Consider the following 10,369-nt stretch of genomic DNA (forward strand, 5'->3'; position numbering starts at 1 on the left):
CATCTTTATATATTGTGTAGGTACATGGTCATGGACCCATATGCTCTAAAGAAAGATGATTGTCACCATAATGGATGCATTTAACATGCAATCTTATGGGTCGTCACAAAGCATCCTAAATTCGTGCCATGAGAGGTTGCTCACTTTGGATTGTGGGTCTCTCACTATGGATGGTAAGGTTGATAGCAAGCTGTATAGCTTTGGCATTTCTCTCGTTTAGTAGGTTGTTCATATGAATTACCTCTTCAAGAACCCTAGCCAGTGTGTCTCCTTGCAACCCCCGATCTAGGTGCCCTCCAAATGCCAATATGCATTGCATTTGATTAAGCTTAACCTCTTTCCTTTACCTACTGACCTATTGATCTTGTGTGAATCTTGTGACTTGCTACAACAGGTCCTTCCCTACCTTCTCTTCTTCCTCTATCTTAGAGATGATTTCATGTGCTAGTTCTATCTACCTGCACTACTCATGCCTTTTGCTCACATTGTTCTAGGAGTTGTTGTATTTTAGCTAGAAACTCTGGAGTGTCGGAGTGGCAATCCCTAGGTCACTAGTATTTGTTCCTGATGCTGACATGGTCACTTTTTGTTCTTATGCAACTAAGGTTTAAATGATGCTAATGAGGTTTGGTAGAGCAATAGATTTTCCATTGAAAGACACTTCATTTAGGCACTTGTCTCTCATGAGGGTTCACTCGACTTATGTACTCAGTGGGTTTGTTTTGTCACCTTTTCCCCCTTGGCTAATATTGTCGTGATTCAATTCTCCTATGAACTCTAAGTTCCATTTTCTTGTTTTGTTTCTAGTGATTGGTTGATTCTTCCCCCCTTTTTGGATGACTTAACATGTATACATGCTTCTTATCACAACAAACAATCTCTTTCTTGCCAAATATAAGTAACTATGGATAGTGCACAAACAAAATTTCAATTCTTTCTCAAGAAAAGAAAATGAATTCAATGTATTTTTTAATCATGTCATGGATGCTCAATCAAACTTTTCAATCAAATTTTGTGCAATTTCATATTTATTCAAAACTTAGCACAAGAACTACAACATAACACTTTGAAACTAATGTTGACTTTCCAAATTAAACTCTTTGAGCCTATGGTCAGTGTAGTCTTGAGGTTATGGTTTCCTTGGGTTTTGGATGCTACTTTTGCACCCTTAATGATTGTCCTTGTGGTTTGTTTCCCTTGACTATTAGTCCTAGATCTGGACTCTACAGTCCCTCTTGCTTGCCTTGGAAGTTTCAATTGGAAAATGACTCCCTTAGTCTCCCAAAAGCAACTATTTAAAACGTTGTGTAGCTATGATTGGGGTCTTATGATGTATGGCAATTCATAAGCCTTTAAATGGTGTTATATGTGGCATTCTAGTTCACCATGAGTGAAGAATCCTTCCAGGAATTTGGTGGTCCCATGCTACGTAACTTCCTAAGACCTAGCCTAGTGTCATGCACCCAATCCTACTATGAGTTGTGAGAGTCCACAACTAAGTGCGTCCTAAGAATTATCTAGGTTTTGAGGTGTTCCTAGTTGGTTGTATCTAGGGTTGTGCCTAGGTGTGTATACTCAAGGTGTTGCTCATGCAAGTGCAATACAAGGTTGAGGAAAAGTGTGTGGTTAGTGTGGCAAGACTTTACTAAGTCAAGGGTGATGGTGTATTCTATGAAGTGCACCAAGCAATTAAATTAAGGAAGGTGAGAGTGCAGTAGTGAAGGCCATGTATGATGTGGTGTTGTGGGGTGATGTGAAAGTGATACCGTGCTAAAACCATGATTAACAAGCCTACATAAGTACTATTAGGAGAGAAGAAAAGAACAAAGCGAACAACATCAAGAATTCAAATACACACAAATTTGTGTAAGGAGAGAGTACAAGCTATATACTCGCAAGCTCTTTGTGAGAGATGGCGGACCTTGGTGGAAATCCAATTTTCTTTATTCTCCTTCACTCTCCTCCATGATTATGTGTCCAATATGGTCTCTTCTTCTTCTTCTCCTCTCTTGTTCTTATAAGCTCTTGCACCACCCAAGCTCTTTCACAAAAGCAAACACAAAAAGCACAGACGCTAACACCCAAAAGAATGCAAAAAGTCATGAACTCAAAAATCCAATACTAGCTCTAGGAAAAACAAAGGAAAAAGTGAGAACCTTGCTTTTGGGCAACTCCCAGATCCCATCAAGCCCCTTGTTGCATAGTCTGTGTCGACTGCCAAAAAGTTAAAGTTTTATATTCTTTAAAGATTTTTCTAAGATGTGGAACCTTATTCTATTGCTTCTATCTTGCTATAATTCTCATGAAAAATATGATACACACAACTACCACTAAAATACTAGCATACGTGAACGAATCAATTGCCTCTTGATCCGTTCGTCCTATGCTAATCCATGTGGTGATTGAGCACGAGCTCCTATTCCATTGCATGGCATAGAGAGTATGTGCCTAGTTGCTTGATTCCAAGTCTCGACAACAACAGAACCAAAAGGTCGTCACTCTCATGAGCTAGACCATCGAGCTTATGAACCACTTATTGTTTCAAGTGTTTCAAGCAATTGCCTCTTGATCCATCCGTCCTATGCTAATCCATGCGGTGTTTTGGAGTACGAGCTCCTATTCCATTGCATGGCATAGAGAGTATGTGCCTAGTTGCTTGATTCCAAGTCTCAACAACAACGGAACCAAAAGGTCATCGCTCTCATGAGCTAGACCACCGAGCTTATGGACCACTTATTGTTTCAAACATTTCAAGCAATGTGGCTATAACTATCTCTCATCTAACCATCACAACTCTCCAAACAAGTATAGCAAACTCACAAGTTTACCTTCTCATATTGTAGTCTATCCGTGGAAGGCTCGTTGATGGCTCCGCAATCCTTGCAATGCGTCGCAAGCCAGCTCTACCTTCCTTGCTTCGATTGCCATACAAGCTTTCTTTTACCTGTTAATCAACTAGTTTGGCAAAGAGTAATTGATACAATTTGCATGGGAGCAAGGTTGTCTTGTACAAAAATAATTCCAAATAGATAATACCTGTTAATCAACTACCTATTCGATGTTTTAGGTCAATAGGAAGAGCTTGCATATTTGATTGTTGAGGGTGCCATTGAGACACGGCCTATGGGCTTCATGTGAAGAACAAGACGTGCAGAGGGGGGGGGATTTTTGGATTGAACCCTCTTAATAACTACTAGGAGAGAAGAGTTCAAGGACAAAGCAAATGATATCAATAATTCAAATACACAAATTTGTGCAGGGAGAGAGTATAAGATATATACTTGTGAGCTCTTTGTGAGGGATGGAGTGAAGTCGACCTTGGCAAAATTCCAATTCTCTTTCTTCTCCTTCACTCTCCTCCATGACGATGTGTCCAATGTGGTCTCTTCTCCCTCACAATCTCCTCTCCCTCTTGCATAGCGTCCTAATCCACTCTTCCATGACTAGGTGGTGCCCTTACCTCATTCACTTTGTGACAGAAGGGAGTTTGGCACAGTATAGAAGCTGCCATACCAAATTTCCTTCGTCATAAATTTGTGCCCCCGCCGCTGAGGACATTCTCATCCACAATTCTCTACCTCCTTATGCGGGACGATACAACACATAGTGGTGCATCCTCTACAACAAGTGCTCCAAGTGGCCCTTCTCCAATGCCTTCACCAACTCTATATTTGAGAGTGGTCTATGTATCAGCTTGTGGCAAGCTACTTAAAACTTGGAGCTATCAAAAGAATCAAATAAAAACATTCAAAACAAAACATTCCAGCACAATTTCTCTTTTGTATAGAGGCTATTGATCAATAGGCAAACTGCCTTAATTAGTAAAATACTTTATACATTCTTGAGATGACTTCTTTCATAGTTGGACATTGAGGATTTGAATACCCTTAAGCACCTAAGAATAAGTAGATATTTAGTCCAACTTATAGCAACCATTTGGCGAAGTACTTGAGGCAAGAGAAGTGTGGATTTATGCAGCAAATTTCATGAAATATGTTTTTCTTTGGGGTACTTCTCCTTGAGAATATGAGATGTAAGATAGCACAAGATTGCAAGGTAGAATGTCATCATGCTACTAAAGATGGCATGAGTTGGTGATAGTGCTTTTATGAATACTTTTTGGCTTTGGAGTAGTTTGCAAGTTAATAGAGATTCGGCGAAGATATTTTGAACAACTCATACCCTCCATGGAAGCTCTACTCTTGAGGATTCTGGTAAGCCAAAATGATTTGCCTTGTAGCAAGGTGAGGGCTTGACATTGTCTTGCAGCAATAGGTAGGCTATTGTATGTAGGTGCAAAATAGGATTCACTCAATTCAACTTTTTGATGCTTCATTAGCTTTTCAAATGGAAAAGATAGAGTGACAAGAGATGCTTTTTTGGTAAGAGGGTCAGCTTTTCTCTTTGACATGAGGGGTTTTATAGAATGCAACAAAAGCATTTACTGTCTGAGAGAGGTGTCATGATCATGCTAAACAATCTCGATACCAAGAAATTAATGCAGAAACCCCCCAAATTAGTCCTCCCAAAAGTACTCCTAGTAACTGATGCATGGTACTAGGATCCTCAGTATTCATGCACACAAATATGAACCTCTTACTATGCATGTTAGTCAACTTCATATCAGGGAAAAGCCTTGCATTAAAAAGGAGTTTGTAATTCCACTTTGCCCACATCAAAAGTCTTGGTCTATCATTGTTATCTTCAGACACATTCATCTTTAATTCACCCTTTCCTTGCTCCTTTCATACTCCACTTGCAAATTCATATAGAGTGGCATTTGATGCACAAACTGCATTTTCATGCTCTTCTCATGTTTGGAAAGGAATTTGCAAGAACTGTAAAGTTGTCATGGATTGAGATGCCAATATAGCTTTAGTTGAGTTACCGAAAGTTGCATTTAGAGAGAAAAGAAGACCCATTGGTGTTCACCAAAGCTGTTGAGGAGCTCAAAAAGTTGCCATTACTATAGCTGCTTTGAAGGCAAAGGTAGGCCCTAAATTTGTACTAGAAGCAGAACCAGACCAAAATTGCTAAAGGAAGTAAAGCCTGAGATTGAGGCATAGGAGAAGATGTTCCAGCAAAAAGGAAAATAGAACTAGAATGTGTTGAGAGTTAAGCTCATAGTCTTCGGTTAAGTTTTCTACCTTAGTTGAATAAGGTTTAGTCATACTAACTTAACTATGGTCAGATCTAGGTTACTTGATCTTTGTATGTGTGTGTAGTACTATAGTTGACTTAATTGTGTGGAAGAAAATGGATTGAACAGGGAGCGTGATTGCTACCCTTATGGCTTGGCCTTTGCCCATCTCTCTCCTTGGTTCCTTACATGGTATCAGAGCTTCAATTCTTTGAGGCTTTTGGTGATAGTAGGCAAGACCGTGGCCTTGGGGTACGAATTGGTGAATTGGATCTTAGAGGTGATAAAGAGGTCTTGTCTCTTCACGAGGTCCAATGCCATAGCCTCTTCCAGGGCCTCTCCAAGGAAGCCCTCACTGTTGTAGATGGCTGCCATATCAAAATGGCAGTAGCCAACCTCGATGGCATCCTGCGTGGTGGCCTTCTTCTCTACATGGCTCAACATGTCAACGGAACCCATCCCCATGCCTAGTAGGGGAATCGATACTCCATTATTAAGCTCGGCCACCTACACTGATCCAACAGTCATAGCTAATAGCTATATTAGAACATAGAAGATCCAAGATGAATAATCAATTATTAACACCTGCAGGTTTTTCTTAAGGAACTCGTGTGCAGCAGTTGCACACAACAACATTTGAGATGAAGTTCTATTGAAGGAAGAGTCCTAGAGGTCCAAGAACTCTTGTGTAGTCGTATCTCTACAAGGGCTAACCACTCTATTAGTATTCTGTTTTGTGAATGTAATGAAATCGATACCCAATGTAGAGCATGCTAGTGACATTACTAAGACTAGTTGCTGGCATGAAATGGTGAAGAAATGTATCCATTCCATCCAACTACTGTTTTGATTACCTGTGCTACAATCAAGAATCACCAAAAGATAGAGGGAAATTTTTTGGGAAACCCTAAAGCAATTCTTGAAATGAGGATGATGTGCATCAGATCGGGAGTGTCTTCCTCATCCTAATCTCTAGTGATTCATTTATGAGTTGCTGTAATCCTAGTATATATTTAGTCATCTAGAACCATCTGTGAAAAAGAACATGTATATATTCTTTCCATCCATATGAGATGTTTTTGGATCAGGACTCTCCTCTGACAGGTTCTACAGTTTCAGTTTCACACTTTCCATTGTCCTGATCAATATCACTATGTTTTATTGGTCCCATGTTGGATTATCATCTCATTGTAGTTGACATTGTATGATCACACTAGTTTATTTCAGGGAATGCAAAGTTTTTTGGCAATTGTGAAAATTCATTGTTAAAGATAGCACATCAATAGCAAGTTCAAAATTCCATAGCTCCATTTTCCATTGTATCTAACTCTAGTTGAGTTTGTTAGCACTATCTATGCATGTTCCATGCTGGAAAGATGAACTCTAAAGGGAGATTGGCAAATATAAATCTTTTGTGAATTGCAAGGGTCACTGAAGTACATTACCTGCTGGCATTTTGGGAAATTGACCCTCTACATTAAAACTTGCTTTGCAAAGCTGAACACTTTGGAATGGCAAACACATGAGAGAAGGATACTATCACCCAGATAGTAGATGAGAAGCTGGACTACAACAATTTTGTTCTATGGAAATTCAGGATGCCTAATTTCTTAATTAGAAGAGTCTATTGGGACCTAGTCACAGTTCTTAAAGATGAGCTCAAGCTACCAAAGGATAAACCTCCAACACATGATCAATTAAAGGCACATAGGACATGGTTGGAAAAGGCTAGCAAGGTCTTGCATTGGTTGTCCTTATGTGTCTCAGACACAAAGGCTATGCAAATTGCAAACTGCACTTCACCAAAAGCTGCTTGGGACTTATTGATGAAGAATTATGGGCATGTCACTCATGCAAGAAAGACACAATTGAAGCAAAAATTCAGCCACATATCCAAGAATGGAAGGTCTATTGAAGACTATGTGAGTGAGATTAGAACCATTACAAAATAGCTAGGCTCAATTGGAGTTGAAGTTGAGGATGGTGATTTGATGGCCACTACCCTCCATGGTCTTGGAGAGAAGTATAAGAAGTTTGACACTTCCATATCAGTAAGTCGTGAGCCACTTGACTTTGATGAGCTTGTTGCACTTCTTTTGCATGAAGAAGTGAAGCTTGGACTCAATACAAGTTCCAGTGGGTCTAAAAATAGTAGGGACAATGTCTTCTACTCAAATCAAAGGGGTAGATGTGGAAGAGGAAGATAAAGTTGAAATCATGGCATGAGAAGAAGACCATCTTGATGGATGATGATGTTTGTCAGGAGACTTATGTACATGCAGGTACAAATGAGAGTGCAAAATTTTCTAGGCCTTCTAAAGATGCTACTACATCAGACAAGTAGATTGAGGACTTCAGCATCTTTGTCCATTGACATGGGTACGTGAGTGAGGGGGAGAAATGTGGATAAAGGAAAAGCCAAACTTGATGATGTTACAAGGCCACTCACTTGCGGTTATGATTCGCCTGGCATTGAGAGCTTGGGTAGTGAGTTTGGTATTCCATCAGTTGTGACTCCTGGTGTGAGACATAGATACGTACCACCTCATGAGAGAGGAGAGTCTCATACTGCACCTCAGTTAAGGAGATTAGAAAGAGTTAGGAAGCTTGTGGATAGGCTTACATACAATGGCTACACAGTGAGGCAGTATGCATATATGGCAAAAGTCACTAGGTTCAAGGAACCCATAAAGTTTTCTAAAGCTATTTTGGATGATCATTGGTGTAAGGCAATGGATGAGGAATATTCAGAATTGGCTAAAAATGACACTTGGGATTTGGTTAATTTTCTTGAAGGAAAAATGCCTATTGGTTGAAAATGGGTATACAAAGTGAAGTGCAAATCAAATGGCACATTGGAAAGATACAAGGCAAGACTTGTGGAAAAAGGGTATGCACAACAATATGGTCTTGATTGTGAGGAGACATTCAGCCCCGTTGCTAAAATGGCAACCGTGAGAACAATGATTGCATTGGCAGCATATAGAGGATGCAGTATATATCAGATTGATGTGAAGAATGCCTTTCTCAATGGTGATTTGGTTGAGGAAGTATAGATGGATCGGCCCAAGGGCTATGTACATCCAGATTTTCCTACACGTGTGTGTAGATTGAAGAAAACATTGTATGGGTTGAAGCAAGCACCTATAGCTTGGAATGCTGAGATAAGTGCATGCTTACAGAAACTTGGTTTCACTATGGGCAAGGCTGATCATAGCCTATTTACAAAGAAGACAAGGGTTGGTTATGTGTGATATTAGTCATCTATATGGATGAGTTGATCTTTACAGGTGATGATGTCATGAGAATTGGAGAGATCAAGAAAATGTTACATGCTGAATTTCATGTCAAACATTTGGGTGAACTGAAGTATTTCCTTGGGATTGAGGTTGTCTCTACACCTCATGGTACTTGGTTGTTGCAAAAGCAGTATGCACAAGACATGTTAACCAAGTATGGTATGTTGGATTGCAAGTCTTTGAGCACTCCATTGGAGCAAAATGTTAAGCTACTTGCAGATGTTGGACATGAGATTGAGAATGTCACTATGTATAGACAAATGGTGGGTAGCCTGATTTACCTTACAATTACTAGACCAGACCTTAGCTATTCAATTGGACTAATTAGCAAATTCATGTAGAAGCCTATGAAGCCTCACCAATCTCCAGCCACTTGACATTCTACAGATAAAATGGGAGTTCATCAGTATGGATTTCGTAGTTGGCTTATCAGGTATAATTCAATCATAATGATTATGGATATGCTAACAAAGGTAACTCATCTTATCCTAATCAAGACCAACTACAAAGCTTCAGATATTGCACAACTATTTATGAAAGAAATCTTTAGGCTTCATGGATTGCCTAAACAGACCGTTAGTGATCATGACTCTCTATTTACATCACATTTCTAGAGAAGCCTATTTGAAGTAATTGGAACCCAGCTTTGCTTTAAAACAACTTACCATCCCCAAACTAATGGTCAAATAGAGTGGGTTAATCAGGTCATTGAAGATATACTGAGAGCTTACTGTTCCAGAGAGCCAACAAGGTGGATATAGTATTTGCCCTTAGTAGAATTTTCCTACAAAGCCTCATATCACCAAAGTATTCAAATGACTCCATTTCAAGCATTGTGTGGGCAATATTATTTGGCGCCATTGAATTTATTGGATCCAACCCTAAATGTTGAGGCTTCTAAGAAAATGCTAGAAGAAATGGATAATCAGGTCAAAATGATCAGACAAGACATCCAACTGCCAAAGACCGCCAGAAAGCTTATCTTGATCTAGGACGGCAAGAGCGTATCTTCCAAGAGGGAGACATGGTTTTCATTTGTGTACACCCAAAGAAGAGTTATTTGTCATTAGGAAAGTTCAAAAATTTAAGTCCAAGGTATTATGGACCATACAAGGTTCTCAAATGCCTAGGAGCTAATGCGTACAAACTGCAACTTCTTGATCATGTGAAAGTCCACAATGTATTTCACGTTAGTGTTTTGAAAGCTTATGTGGCAAATCAAGATCATATTCTTGATGGACCAACAAATTGTAATGCATAGCCAAGGAGCCCTTGAACTCCAACCTGATAAGATTCTAGATATAAAAGAGAAACCTCTAAGAAATATAACCATTAGAGAGTATCTTATCTAGTGGAAAGACTATCCTAAGGAGGATGCCACCTGGATAGAGGAGACAACTCTAGAAAAAAAGTTTCCCGAGTTCTTTTCGAGATGAGGACATCTCGATTCCTCTAAGGAGGAGAGGATGTAATATTCCATCCACTGTGCTTCATATCAAGAAAAGAATTTGGGCTTGAGGCATTTTAAAAATTACTCGTCGAGTTCTCACATAAGTGACCACATGTAATTTTCTTAATATCAAGTCTCACATTAAATCAATTTGACATGAGAAGATGCCTCAATGTTCCTAGCCAACAAAAAGCAAAGATGCCTTGTAAATAATATTACGACATCTTGATCATATAATTTTTTCCACATTATATTTGATTTGGCATTCCCGATTCCATTTAATGCATCGAGGATTGCATTGATTTCGTAAACACCGCCACAAGACAATTCCCAAATGCCTCCATCGAGATGGACGAAGAATGAGCACAATATTGAGTAAGTTAAGTATCAAAGAGTATGACATGAATTTATATACTAGATAAGTCATGAAGTAACTAGGCCAAAAACCACCAAAAGAAGTCGTTTTGAAAAGAAAAAAAT

Source organism: Lygodium microphyllum, unplaced genomic scaffold (assembly GCF_053477565.2).
Source record: "Lygodium microphyllum isolate KBCC unplaced genomic scaffold, Lygodium_microphyllum_v1.1.10 scaffold_34, whole genome shotgun sequence".
Taxonomy (NCBI): domain Eukaryota; kingdom Viridiplantae; phylum Streptophyta; class Polypodiopsida; order Schizaeales; family Lygodiaceae; genus Lygodium; species Lygodium microphyllum.